This window comes from Pleurodeles waltl, chromosome 6 (genome assembly GCF_031143425.1).
Source record: "Pleurodeles waltl isolate 20211129_DDA chromosome 6, aPleWal1.hap1.20221129, whole genome shotgun sequence".
In the NCBI taxonomy this organism is placed as follows: domain Eukaryota; kingdom Metazoa; phylum Chordata; class Amphibia; order Caudata; family Salamandridae; genus Pleurodeles; species Pleurodeles waltl.
Genome location: NC_090445.1, coordinates 124,122,025 through 124,134,375, shown reverse-complemented (window position 1 = coordinate 124,134,375; position 12,351 = coordinate 124,122,025). Strand labels below are relative to the sequence as shown.

Genomic DNA, 12,351 nt, shown 5'->3' with positions numbered 1-12,351 from the left:
GACGAGCAGAAGAAGCCGAAGGCAGGTCGCGACGAAACAACATTCGGTTTGTGGGATTTCCAGAGCGCGTCGAAGGCCCAAATACAGAACTCTTTATCGAAAAATGGCTGACTGAAACGGTGTTGAAAAATAACGTTCCAAAGTTCTTTTCAATAGAACGCGCCCACAGGATTCCGGGCAGACCCCCTCCACCGGGTGCCTACCCGCGTCCCCTCATAGCGAAACTATTGAATTATCGTGACAGAGACCTTATATTACAATTATTCCGAAAATTAAACCCAATACACTTTGAAAACACGCAAATAACCGCCTACCCAGACTTCACAGTGGAGGTACAAAAAAAACGAAACTCATTTTACCGGGTCAAAGAGCGTCTCAGAGAACACAATATTAAATATTCCTTGTTGTTCCCCGCTAAACTCCGAGTACAAGACGTCACTCGTACCCTATTCTTTACTACTCCTGAGGACGCATGGACAGGCTTCATGCAAAAGGACTAGCTGATCCTCCACCACTTAACGACAAAAGCCTATCCCCGAGAAACAAGCGTAAACCTCGCAGTAAACAAGCCAACAAACCTTCCCCTGAACAATCACGAGTAGAAAGATCGCTACTACTACAGTCTGCGCAGCGTTTTGCCAATGTATCACCGACATCTCTCTCCGAGCAATCAGAAGCTGAACCTGAACTAGAGTTAAACTCTGACTCAACGGAAACTGAGCAGGGCCCAAACCTCACTCCGAGAACAGCAGACGACATCTGTTAAATACTTGTTTCCACGTACAGGATACCATTTCTTCTGCTGTTACTACTTAGTCTCTGTCGTTGTTTACAATTGCATAAATACTTTCCCTGGCTTGTGTGTCCGGTCTGCCGCCGCTCGGTCCTGGCAATGAGATCAACATCCACAAAATAGGCTGGTTCTAAAACCACTACAACACCCGTAACCATGGATCACCCTCCACACTATATGGACTGTTGCCCCAAGCAGACAAGTTTTATTATACCCCTGTTTTTATCTCATCTGCTACTGTCGTTAAACATAGCAGATTTTGTAGCTGTAGTTGAATGGAAAGTTTTGTTATTATGTATATTGACATGGACTAATTATAGAGCGTCACACCATAATGTAAACTTTAAAAACAAGGCACACACTTCAGTAGCTAGAAAGCTAGTTGTTGGGTATAGATACCAAATAGCAAAGAAAATTTGGGCTTACACAACCCCGAGCGGTATCCCCTCAGAATATCTTACTCAAACCCTATGGCATCGCAAAATAAACAATATACTACACAATATAAAACCCTAACATGGAATGTAAAGGGCATGGCTTCCGCAAGTAAAAGGCATCGGATTTACACATATCTTAGGAGGCACCAGATACACATAGCCATGCTACAGGAGACCCATTTAGATAAATCCTTGTTGGCACTAACTAAAACAAAGTGGAAAGGACAATTATATGGGACCACCTTTTCGTCATATGCCAGAGGAACTGTAATCTGGATAGCCCCCGGGGTTCCATACACTGTGTCCCAAAAACAGTGCGACTCAGACGGGCGGTATGTAGTTCTAGAGGGCACTTTAGATGGCGTCCCATTAGCCTTGATAACCTTATATGCTCCTAATACAAATCAACGCGACTTTCTAGGGACAACGGGCAGTAGCATGCTCAGCGATCCCGCAATAGATGCCATATGGGGTGGAGACTTTAACTGCGTTCTGGATATTTTAAAAGACCGTTCTATTCCCCCACTAGAACGCGCACCGGCTAAACGAGCATCGCTTGATCTGATAGAATGGGCTGCTAATAACATGCTTACTGAAATATGGAGAACTTCCCACCCCACATTACGCGAGTACTCGTTTTATTCACCAGTACACAAACTTTATACTAGACTAGACATGTTCTTCGCTACATCTAACATAATCCCAAAGGTAACTACATCTGGCTACCTAGCCCGCACTATATCAGACCATAATCCACACTATTTCATGCTGCTGTGGGGATACATTCATGCCCGCATTCCAACATGGCGCCTACAGCCAGACGCCTTAACTGACCCCCCCTTTAACACTGAACTGACCACATGCCTATCAACCTATTTTTCTCTAAATAAAAATTCAACATCAACCCGAGCTACCGAATGGGATGCCCATAAAGTAGTAGTTAGAGGGCACTGCCTGGCAGCATTGGTGGGCATTAAGAAAATGCTGTCCTCAGAATTACAAAAATTGGAAGCCAAAATACATAGTGCAGAGATTGAAGCCTCAACAAACAATACACCACCAGAAACACTTATAGCACTGAGGGCAAAATATAGAGAAACGGACGTCAGCCTCGGTAAACACAATTATAGACATTTTAAAATGAGACAACATGCTGAGGGGGATAGATCGGGCAAACTATTGGCGTGGCTAGTGCGCCAATCACTGCAATCATCGCCGATAGGAGCTATCAAATTACAAACAGGAATAGTGGTCAACACCCAAACTGACATTAACAAGGCCTTTTACACATATTATCACACGTTATACCAATCTTCTACACCTCCCACAGAACAGCAACTTGCCGAATTCCTAACTCAGATTCCCCAAAACTCGAGCATCGTCAACAACGCAGATATCCTAGACGGCCCCATCACTATCGAAGAACTCCGCTTGGCCCTCTCTCAGATGGCACGAGGCAAGACCCCTGGCACAGACGGTTTACCGCCAGAATATTATAACTCGCAAAGTACTCACCTGTTGCAACCCCTGTTAGAGGTGTTTAATGAAGCGCGCAACAGAAAACAACTACCAGACTCCATGAGGGAAGCACTAATAGTGGTCCTACCAAAACCTGGACGGGACCCGTTGGATGTCAGATCATACAGACCACTCTCTTTGCTGAACACCGATTGCAAACTTCTTGGGAAAATTCTAGCAAATAGATTACTCCCCTATCTACCCGACTTGATACATCCAGATCAGTCGGGATTTATCCCGGGTAGAAACACTTTCATTAATATAAGGCGCCTAATTCGTATCATGCACCACACTACTGACCCAGAAAGCGTGACTGTGTCACTAGACATCGAGAAGGCGTTTGATACGCTAGGCTGGGAATATCTATTTAACACTCTTAAGATGTTCGGATTCAAGAGCGGCTTCATTAATTGGATCACAACACTATATTCCAAACCAACAGCCCGAGTTAAAACCGGCCAGATGGTATCGGAAGCCTTTCCTGTGTGCAGAGGAACAAGACAGGGCTGCCCACTATCACCATTGCTATTCGCAATAGCTATGGAACCACTTGCAATTAAGATCAGGAGGTACGCACATAAATGGGGAATAAGGGAGTTTGAAGCATACCATATAATTTCTTTGTATGCAGATGATGCCCTGGTATATTTACGCAACCACTCTGACTTCCTGCCCCAGATAATGCATATATTGGATAGCTTCGCTCTGGTGTCTGGCTTACGTGTGAACTGGTCTAAATCCTGTATCTTTCCCCTCACTGGTTTGCCCTCTGAACAACAAACATCATCCTCCACACATCAATTAACATGGTCGTACCAAACCTTCAAATACCTGGGTGTCCAAGTGTACCATTCTATGGCAGATCTAAGAGAAGGTAACCTAGATAGGCTTCTCCGCTCCACCCGTGGCTCCTTGGCATTTTGGAGTTCCTTGCCCCTTTCGCCCATGGGCCGGATAGCAATAGTCAAGATGCTAATATTACCGAGATTTTTATATTATTTCTCGGCACTCCCGTTGGCCTTACCGCGCTCGTTTTTCCATAAAGCGCATTCACTACTAACTGACTTACTCTGGGGTAGAGACAGACGCAGAGTAGCTTTAAACACCACGCAATACCCGCAAGAGGAAGGTGGTTTAGGTATGCCGAACCTTGAGCTATATTATGCAGCAGCCCAACTTCAATGGATCACCAAATGGCTCAATGAGCCGTCCAACACAGAGGTCACAGCAATAATGGACTACATAACCCCTACACAGATATTGGCATGGTTATTAACAGGGCTCCCTCATCTACGACATAATACTCCCCTGCTTAGTTCGGACAGGCATTGCTGGAAAAGATATGTACAAGGCAAAATGCCATCACTCCCCTATTCTCCCTTGATCCCAATACCACAGATCCCGGGCTTCCATGCCTTATCCTCCCATCATGACTTACGAACGGTTAATACCCTCTATACAGGTGACCTATATACCGAATCCAGAGCAATCAAGTTTGTAGACTTGACGGCTGCGGGGGCAATGCAGCCACGAGCCTTTCTGACATTCAACGTCATCAATAATCTCCTACGCAATACATGGGGCTGTGGTCAAAGTGAACCAAACGAATCTCTCCTATTTACTGCAATACTCTCTATGGGAGAGGCAAAACACACTGTTACCAAATTATACAAAATACTCCTATCAAGAAGCTGTAAAGCTCTAACCCAGGTCAAACTTCGCTGGGACTCCGCTCTTCCTACACCAATAGCACAAAAATCCTGGGACACAGCCCTCACTTCGATTAAGTCCGTTTCACGCAACTTTAGATTAAGATACACGCAATTCAATTATTTGCATCAGGCCTACCTCTCCCCAGCTCATATTCATAAAATATATCCAGGAGCTAACTCCATATGTCCAAGATGCGCTGCCCCAGCGGCGACCTTTTACCATATGGTCTGGGAATGTCGCACGATCAACACTGGCTGGAACCAAATCGTCAACACAACCATAGACCTATCAGGCCAACCGCTTATCCAGACTCCAGAATCCTGTCTACTTAATATACGACACCGGAAAAAAAAAGATAAGCACACCCACAAGTTTGTAGATTTAGCATTCGTGACATATAAACGTCTGATAGCCACACATTGGAAGGCCCCAAATGCCCCCCCCCATTCTATCTGGCTGCGTGACCTGCACGATTACACATTGGCGGAAGCTCAAACTCTGAGGCTATCACAGCACAGAGGTCAGACACAAAGTGGGATTGAAAATTGGGATCTCTTTGTAGTTAGAATTGAATCTAGAGATGACAAATACCCCCCATAAACTACACCCTTTAATAAACTCAAAACACGCTATCCCTAGATCTACTCAAAATAACTGAAGCTTTCAAGAATAGATCCAAATTACTGCATCACTAGGCCTAGCCCGCATCACATTTACCCAACGGCTGACCCAGGATACAACTATCCCCCTATACTAAAGAACACACACAGCAGTGTAGCTCTCGGAGCCAGTACAACTTCACGCTCCCACTATCATAATGGACGCCAAAAGACATACTTAAGAATATTATTTATCATGTCAAATGCTATTGGTTATAGAATGTTCATGGAAAGCCAGTACATTGAAATGTATCAATACTGTGTAACGTATAAAAGTTAGAAGATAGGTGACTTTTCGCCTAAATATATGTAATGTACTGCTATGTCCAGACCTTGTTTAACTTTAAGTTTAATAAACAGATTTAAAAAAAAAAAAAAAAAAAAATATCCAAAATAGCGGAAAAGCATTTTAACAAACACATTTCTGGCTTCTTAGAAGAACATAAGCTCCTACATCCCACTCAGATAGGTTTCAGACCTCAACATAGTACGGAAATCGTCCTTTTGGCAGTGATAGAAGAAATTCGACAACGACTAGATACTGGAGGGTATGCAGCAATTATTTTATTAGACTTAAGTGTAGCATTTGACACAGTCGATCATAAAATCCTTCATCAAAGAATTACTCGAGTGGGATGAGAAGGTACCATTTTTAACTTGCTTTCTTCCTTCTTAGAAGGTAGGTTGTTTCAGGTTTTGGATAGAGCTTTTTTAGTTGCTCAGGGCTCCTCTCTAAACACCACTCTTTTTAACATCTATATGTCTACCTTGGCTAAAATTGTGGAACCCTATGGTCTCTTTTAGCACAGATTGTAAACTCTGATCAAGAAGCGCTATCCTCCCGCCTTACAGACATCGCTAACTGGATGTCACATAGTAAGCTCAAGCTAAATGATGAAAAACCTGTAGTAATGTTGGTTGGCAATTGTTCCCTACTTAAATCTCCCATCTCAATTCCAGAAGAATTGAAAAGACTTCCTCCCCCAAAGGAAACCATAAAAGCCTAGGCGTATGGCTGGAGTGGAATCGATGGAACAGCATGCAAAAAAAAATTGCGGCTTCTTGCTTCAATCTTCTAAGAATGCTTAGAAATTTTTTCAAATCTCTTTTCTTTCCTGCCAAAAGACTTATTATTCAAGCCCTCACATTATCCCGCCTAGACTATGAGAACGTGCTTGTCCTGAGTTCTCCCATCTGTGTATTAAGGAGACTGCAGATAGTGCAGAATGCGGCAGCCCGCCTACTCATGGCCATCCCCAGAACTGCATCAGCCAAACTAGCCTTAGCCTCCCTCCACTGGCTTCCTATCCAGCAAAGGATTAATTTTAAAGCTTTGTGTATGGTACATCGAGCTCTTCATGATAGGGTACCTTCTTTTATCAAGCTCATGATCACACCCTACACCCCTCAGAGATCCCTTAGATCCTCATCTGCTGCTCTAATTAACACCTGCTGTGTTAAAAAAACAAGATGGGGAGGTAGGTCCTTCACATTCAAAGCAGCAAATCTATGGAATTCCCTCCCCCAGCCACTTTGAATGGACAATTCCGAACTCTTTTAGGGGTAAATTGAAGGCTCTACTCTTTCCACTATAAATTCTCACCGTGATGCCTTTGTCCTCTTTCAGCGCTGGGAGGCCTTCGGATAGCCATGCGCTTTATTAATCTATTAAACTAAAAACTTAACTATACTATACGAGTGTGCCAGGAGGCATCACTTCAGTGACATAGGAAGAGGACCTCTTCACTCTACTGATTACCACCACTTGGAACCACAAAAGGCTGACACCACCGTGCTCATGCTGTTTAACTCATGGTGAAGGTAGTAATCTTTCAGCACTCAAGGACGTCTCTCCAGGTCCTTAGCAAGACTGCCATCCATGAGACAGGTCTAGGACTTGGCGTACAGGCATGATGCATGTTCACTCATGACCAATAAATTGTTACCAAGGATCCACATATCACCCCAGTTGAGACATTCAGAGCAGGGGTAAACATCTATTGCCATTATAGGGACTTTTCCGTCCCAACAGTATGTATGGGGTATCTCTATAGCACAGACAAAGCCAAAAGGCAACCAGTGATGCACATGGTAAAAAAAAAAAGCATGAAGTCAACGAGTAATAGGAGAGGAAGCTGATGTGTGGACGGTTAACGCACTGTGGGGTAGTGTTCATGAAAGAGGCAAGTCTTCAGCTCTTTCCTAAATTGGAGCAGCATTTGGGCAGTCCTGTTGGATATGGCAAAGTTGCGCCAGATCCTCGGTAATTAAATGTAAAAAGACTTGCTGGCTTGGTTTTTCTTTTTTACATTTTTGAGTCTGCTGTCTGATGGTGTTCTGGCTATGGGTGTGCAGAGAAACACAGAGATGGTGAGCCTTTCTGCAAGATAGGCAGTGGTGCAGGTTGTGATGTCTTTGTAAATGATGCAGCTGGTTTTGAAGATGGCACAGCTGGCGGAGGCAGCCACTGGAGTTTCATCAGGATGGAGGTGGCGTGATCATTTCTCTTCAGGCCCTGAATAAGAGGTGCTGTGCTTTGTAGGATGCCTTTAAGGTGTGCCAGTGTGGCATCTTAAAGGCCATAGAGCAGGGTGTTATCACCATCCAAATGCTTGAGTAGGAGGGCTTGAAGAGCAGCTACAAAGTCACTTCCTAAAAGAAACGGTTTGACTGTCTTTAGACGAGAGAGCTGGTCTCAAGTGGTATTTGTTTTTTGTGCAACGTGCTCCATGAGGTTAAGGTTGGTGTCTTTGATGTTTAAAAGCATATGAAGACAGTACTCATGAATTTTGTAGAAATTCGGCAGGTCAACTGCTTATTTCTTTGCAGAAACCTTTCTGCCCAGTTTACTCTGCAACTTTGGCTCGTTGGGTTAAATGGTTGCCGGGAGAGGCAAGTATAGATATCAGTCTCTTTGGAGCCCATTCTGTGCGGGGAGCTATGGCATCCAAAACCTATTCAGTGGGCACTCGATTAGAAGATATTATGGCTGTGGTGGATTGGTCCTCTGACTCTACTTATAAAGTATTTTACCATAAACCAATTGTAGATGTTGCAACAAGAGTAGTAGAACAACTTTAAACTAGCATAATACGAAGCCTCCGGTACTGCCATAGAATTAAATAATTTCTAGCTATCGTGTCAAGAATTTTAGATTCTATTAAGGACACAGAGGCGAGGATAATCCCACCTATGATAAGTCACATGTATTTCATATGGTCTGATTGTCTATGTAATTGCATCAGTATGTATGAACTTGAGTTGTGATTTTCCTACCCTGTCTGATATTTGTGGGTGGTTGCTTTGTATTATTACAATTTTCTATTCCTTAGGTGCAGACGGCAAAGCTACATAAAGAGTGAAGTATGTAGTTTCGGTTACGAGTGGTTCAACCTCTGGCGATATGGTCTGACTGCTAGAAGCATTTTGATGTTCCGGACCGTTTGGTCTTCATTCTGGTTGGCTTTGTTTGTGGGCAAAGAAAGAGTAAAGACGATGTTGGAGCAGGAATATATATGGCAGAGACGCCTTGTGATTGAACAGTTAAGGGGGATTATGCTCTTGGGATATGTAGTTTAAAGTTTTATATAATATGACTGGCTGCTGTGTTTTACTTCAGTAAAGAAAGAGAAGCATAATCCTCGCCTCCGTGTCCTTAATAGAATCTAAAATTCTTGAAGCAATAGCTAGAAAAGTTTCAATTCTATGTTAGGACCGGAGGCGAGGATTATGCATTTCTTTCTTTCTTTCCTTCTCAATAGCTAGGAAATGTCTTATTTCATCTGGCTTCTACGGTTGCCTTGGGGTGTGCCTGTCATCTTTTACTTGTGCTTTCACTTCACAGTCCACTCTTTTTACATACACATATTATCGCTTTTGCCAAAACAGAGTAATCAGTCACAAAGGATTAACGGAACACCAGCACTGGATGAAGAGTAGGTTGATTTAAAAGAGCTCTTAAAGGAGCAGACGATGTTTCTCCTTACAGACACTGCTTGCAGCCTTGATACTTTCAGATATGTCAAACACTCGTCCCAGTTGGTTCCTGCAGTTTCTGTTAATAGTGGTAAACCAGGATGAACATACAAAAAATGACTCCAGGAACAGAAGGAAATGGGAAGACTGGCTTCAATAACAGCTGTGGTGTATACGAACAGGTCCGATGTAGCCAAGTGAAGAAAAGCGAGGCCTTTATTCACCCAATACCAAGAGATCGCCATCTCACAGAAAAACCCTTACAACTGTCAAAAATGTAACCTCGCTCTCAACATTCCGAGCGAGCTCAATCAGAACAGGCGTGAGGGGGAGAGCAATGCAAACATAACAAGGACGAGCCATAATGTGACAGCTGCATTGTTGGCATGTTGCATTACAGGGTTAAGGCACCTGCTGCAGACATGTCTAGCAAGCCTCTGGGTACAATGCTTGTATGATACCAGAGTTAGATAATGCACTAGCAATGTGTGTGTGTTATTCAATAGTCACAAGTTTGAATCATTATACATTAGTTTTGTTAATTATTGTGCTTTCTATAGAGCACAGTAGGTCACCCCTTCTAGCGATCTTCTGAGCTTTTCTGTGATACCTTCCAAGCAAAGGGTGTGTCACATAATGTTCCACAATACTGTCTGTGACAGGAGCACCCTTAATGCCAGTAGAACCTGGGTATTCAATATATACTCTAAACAATGGATCACCTACAATTAATTCATACCAGCTTTGTAGATAAGCAAAGAAATATATTCATGCATACAATTAATGTAGTAAAATCTCTTACGCACTAGCCTTATAGGTGCTTTTAATCAGACCAGAAAAGTAGAATAACTACACGTACAGTGTTGTGATTTGTAGACCACGTAGTAATTGTACAAATTTCACATAAAAGGAGCAATAAGCAGACAAATCAATGAATGTGAACTATGTCCAAAGGTGACAAAACATACAGACGTGAACAAGAGACAATTTTATGTACAGGTGACAACTTTCAATATGTAAGTAGGGTAGTCACAAGGTTGTGGTTGAATGAAGGAGCAGAATGTGTTAGAGTTCCAGTTACACCCAAATTGTGATAGATAAAATGTACTCACTTGGTTGTGCTTGCAACTGAGTGGTTGCAACTGAGCGGTGTCACCATGTGCAACTGATGTGTTCTTTGACCCTTTGGGTCCGTTAGTAGAGGACAAATTACATCTTAGTAATGAAAATATCCAGAACAAAGCTGGTGCAGATGCCAGGCTGCCGCTGGCTAAATTGGTCCAATAACAAGAAGTGTGAGAGGGTATTAGTGGTTTTACTAGTAGTTGTATGCTTAGAGTGTATTTCTATGCCTATCTAATAAGTTTGCATGAATGATTTTCCATGATGTCACAAATATGCCAGTTAGCAGTCTTTAAACTTGAAAAATCCTCTCTTTGGTCAAAGAATGTTGGTAATTATCTTGCAGTAGCAAAGAATAAAACAAACACTAATTGGTTTCTTGTTAAATAGGCAAACTCAGTCATCTGTCTGACATCATTAAATCGATAAGGTTACACACAACTCTTATGTCAGCAAGGACACGATATCCAGTTCTGGGCTCTTCTTTCACAAATCACTGCTTTTTGGTGTTTTAGTGCAATTGAAGCAATTATGGCGAACTAGGGTGTAATTCAGAGAATACACCAGGCTGCTAATTCAAAAACCATACAGGAGGGCTGCGTCTTCAGTGGCATCAAGTCACTTGGGAAAATGTATTTTAACATGAATGAATTAACAAATTAATTGTAATTGGATTTAAAAAGCGCTTACTACCCCTGATGAGGTGTTGAAGCACTTTAAGGTGAGTAGTACCCTACTTTGGAACCCAAGGTTAGTGGTTAATCTGTCAGTTATTGCCATTAGTTTTGTGTTCTAAGGGGAAAAAAAGATGCATTTACTACAGTTACTTTGTAATAGATTATATATTACCAGATAGGTGTGATCACTAGTGGTGCTATGTGGATCCAGGTGAGTGGTTGGTGAGAAAGAAAGTTTGGCGAAGATTAGGTAATTAAGGGGTCGCTCTGAAGAAAGAAAGTATGACAAGGTAAATCTTTCATGCAGGTTTTTAGGAGTATAATCAGAGAAGGATTTCTGACATAGCAAGCAATCGGGAAAAAAAGGAAAAATGTGGAAAGAAACAACATTATAAATAGTGGTTCATATCTGGGGAAGACAGCTTAAACGTTTTGATGGCACAAATCATTTAATCAAACTAAATCACCCATGTGCAGGCAAATTAAACATGAATTATTTAAAGCTAAATAAAAGCCTGGGTGTTTGGTAAGGAGAGCTGTAAAAGGGTCACTTGGATATTTACAGCGCTAAGAAACAGGGATGTGGAATTCCTATCACCCGACGCCTGGGACATACTGTTTAGGGTCAAGGGCAACAAGTTTTCATGTTTATTTTGTCCTGGGGACAAGTAGGCCCATCCCCTTGCAGCAAAAACCCTTTGGCTGCCAGTTTACAGAGAAGGGGACTGTCTGCAGTTGAGGTAATATGTGCCTTCATATGTTAATGCTGTTCGAACTTGTATTTATGGTTCATTAATGAAAAGCCTTATTATTAGGGTGAGCGATGTAAATAAAAGTTTTAAGGTGACACTGCACTACTGACAGCAGTTGCAGTTAAAAAGAACAAAAAGTGTACACACATTTGAAAAGTTTAACCATATGAGGCTAAGTATAATACTCCCAGAAAGCTCTCTGATTGGAAGCAAATGTTTGCAGAAACTCGTAAGCAAGAGTGCTGATTCTTTGCTTTCAAAATAAAATGTTTAGGAAAAAATGCAAGTAGGAAAAAAAAGTTTCACTACAATAAAATTTTAGGTGCTATTTCTTTGAAGCGTCATTTCATAAAATGTGTTGATGCATGCCAGTATTTCCAAAAAATATTCCTAATAGAAAATCAGTGTAACCGTTTTCAACAAGGTTATGGGAAGCATAAAACAAACAAGCACTGACAAAGCCAACCGATCTGACATTTTTTGAGAGTCTTTTGGTTTTGCCAATGCGGGTCTTGTTTTGACATGGATTTTGTAACACTTATTGTTGTGGAAGCTGCCAGGCCCTCAACATTGTAACAAAGACTGGCAAAAAGAGAAAAAGGGTTTTGGTCTCAAAAAGCACACACTGACACCAGTGGTGTAACAGAGACCCCACAGCTCCCACTTCCATGGGCCCCCCTCAGCACAGCACCTGCTCTGAGTGAG

General features: G+C 42.3%; 1 protein-coding gene across 2 annotated transcripts in view; it reads right to left on the bottom strand.

Moving 5' to 3' along the window:
* Window positions 1-12,351, bottom strand: part of PNPO (pyridoxamine 5'-phosphate oxidase) — an 82,360-nt gene that overhangs the window by 68,353 nt on the left and 1,656 nt on the right. The window lies entirely within an intron of this gene.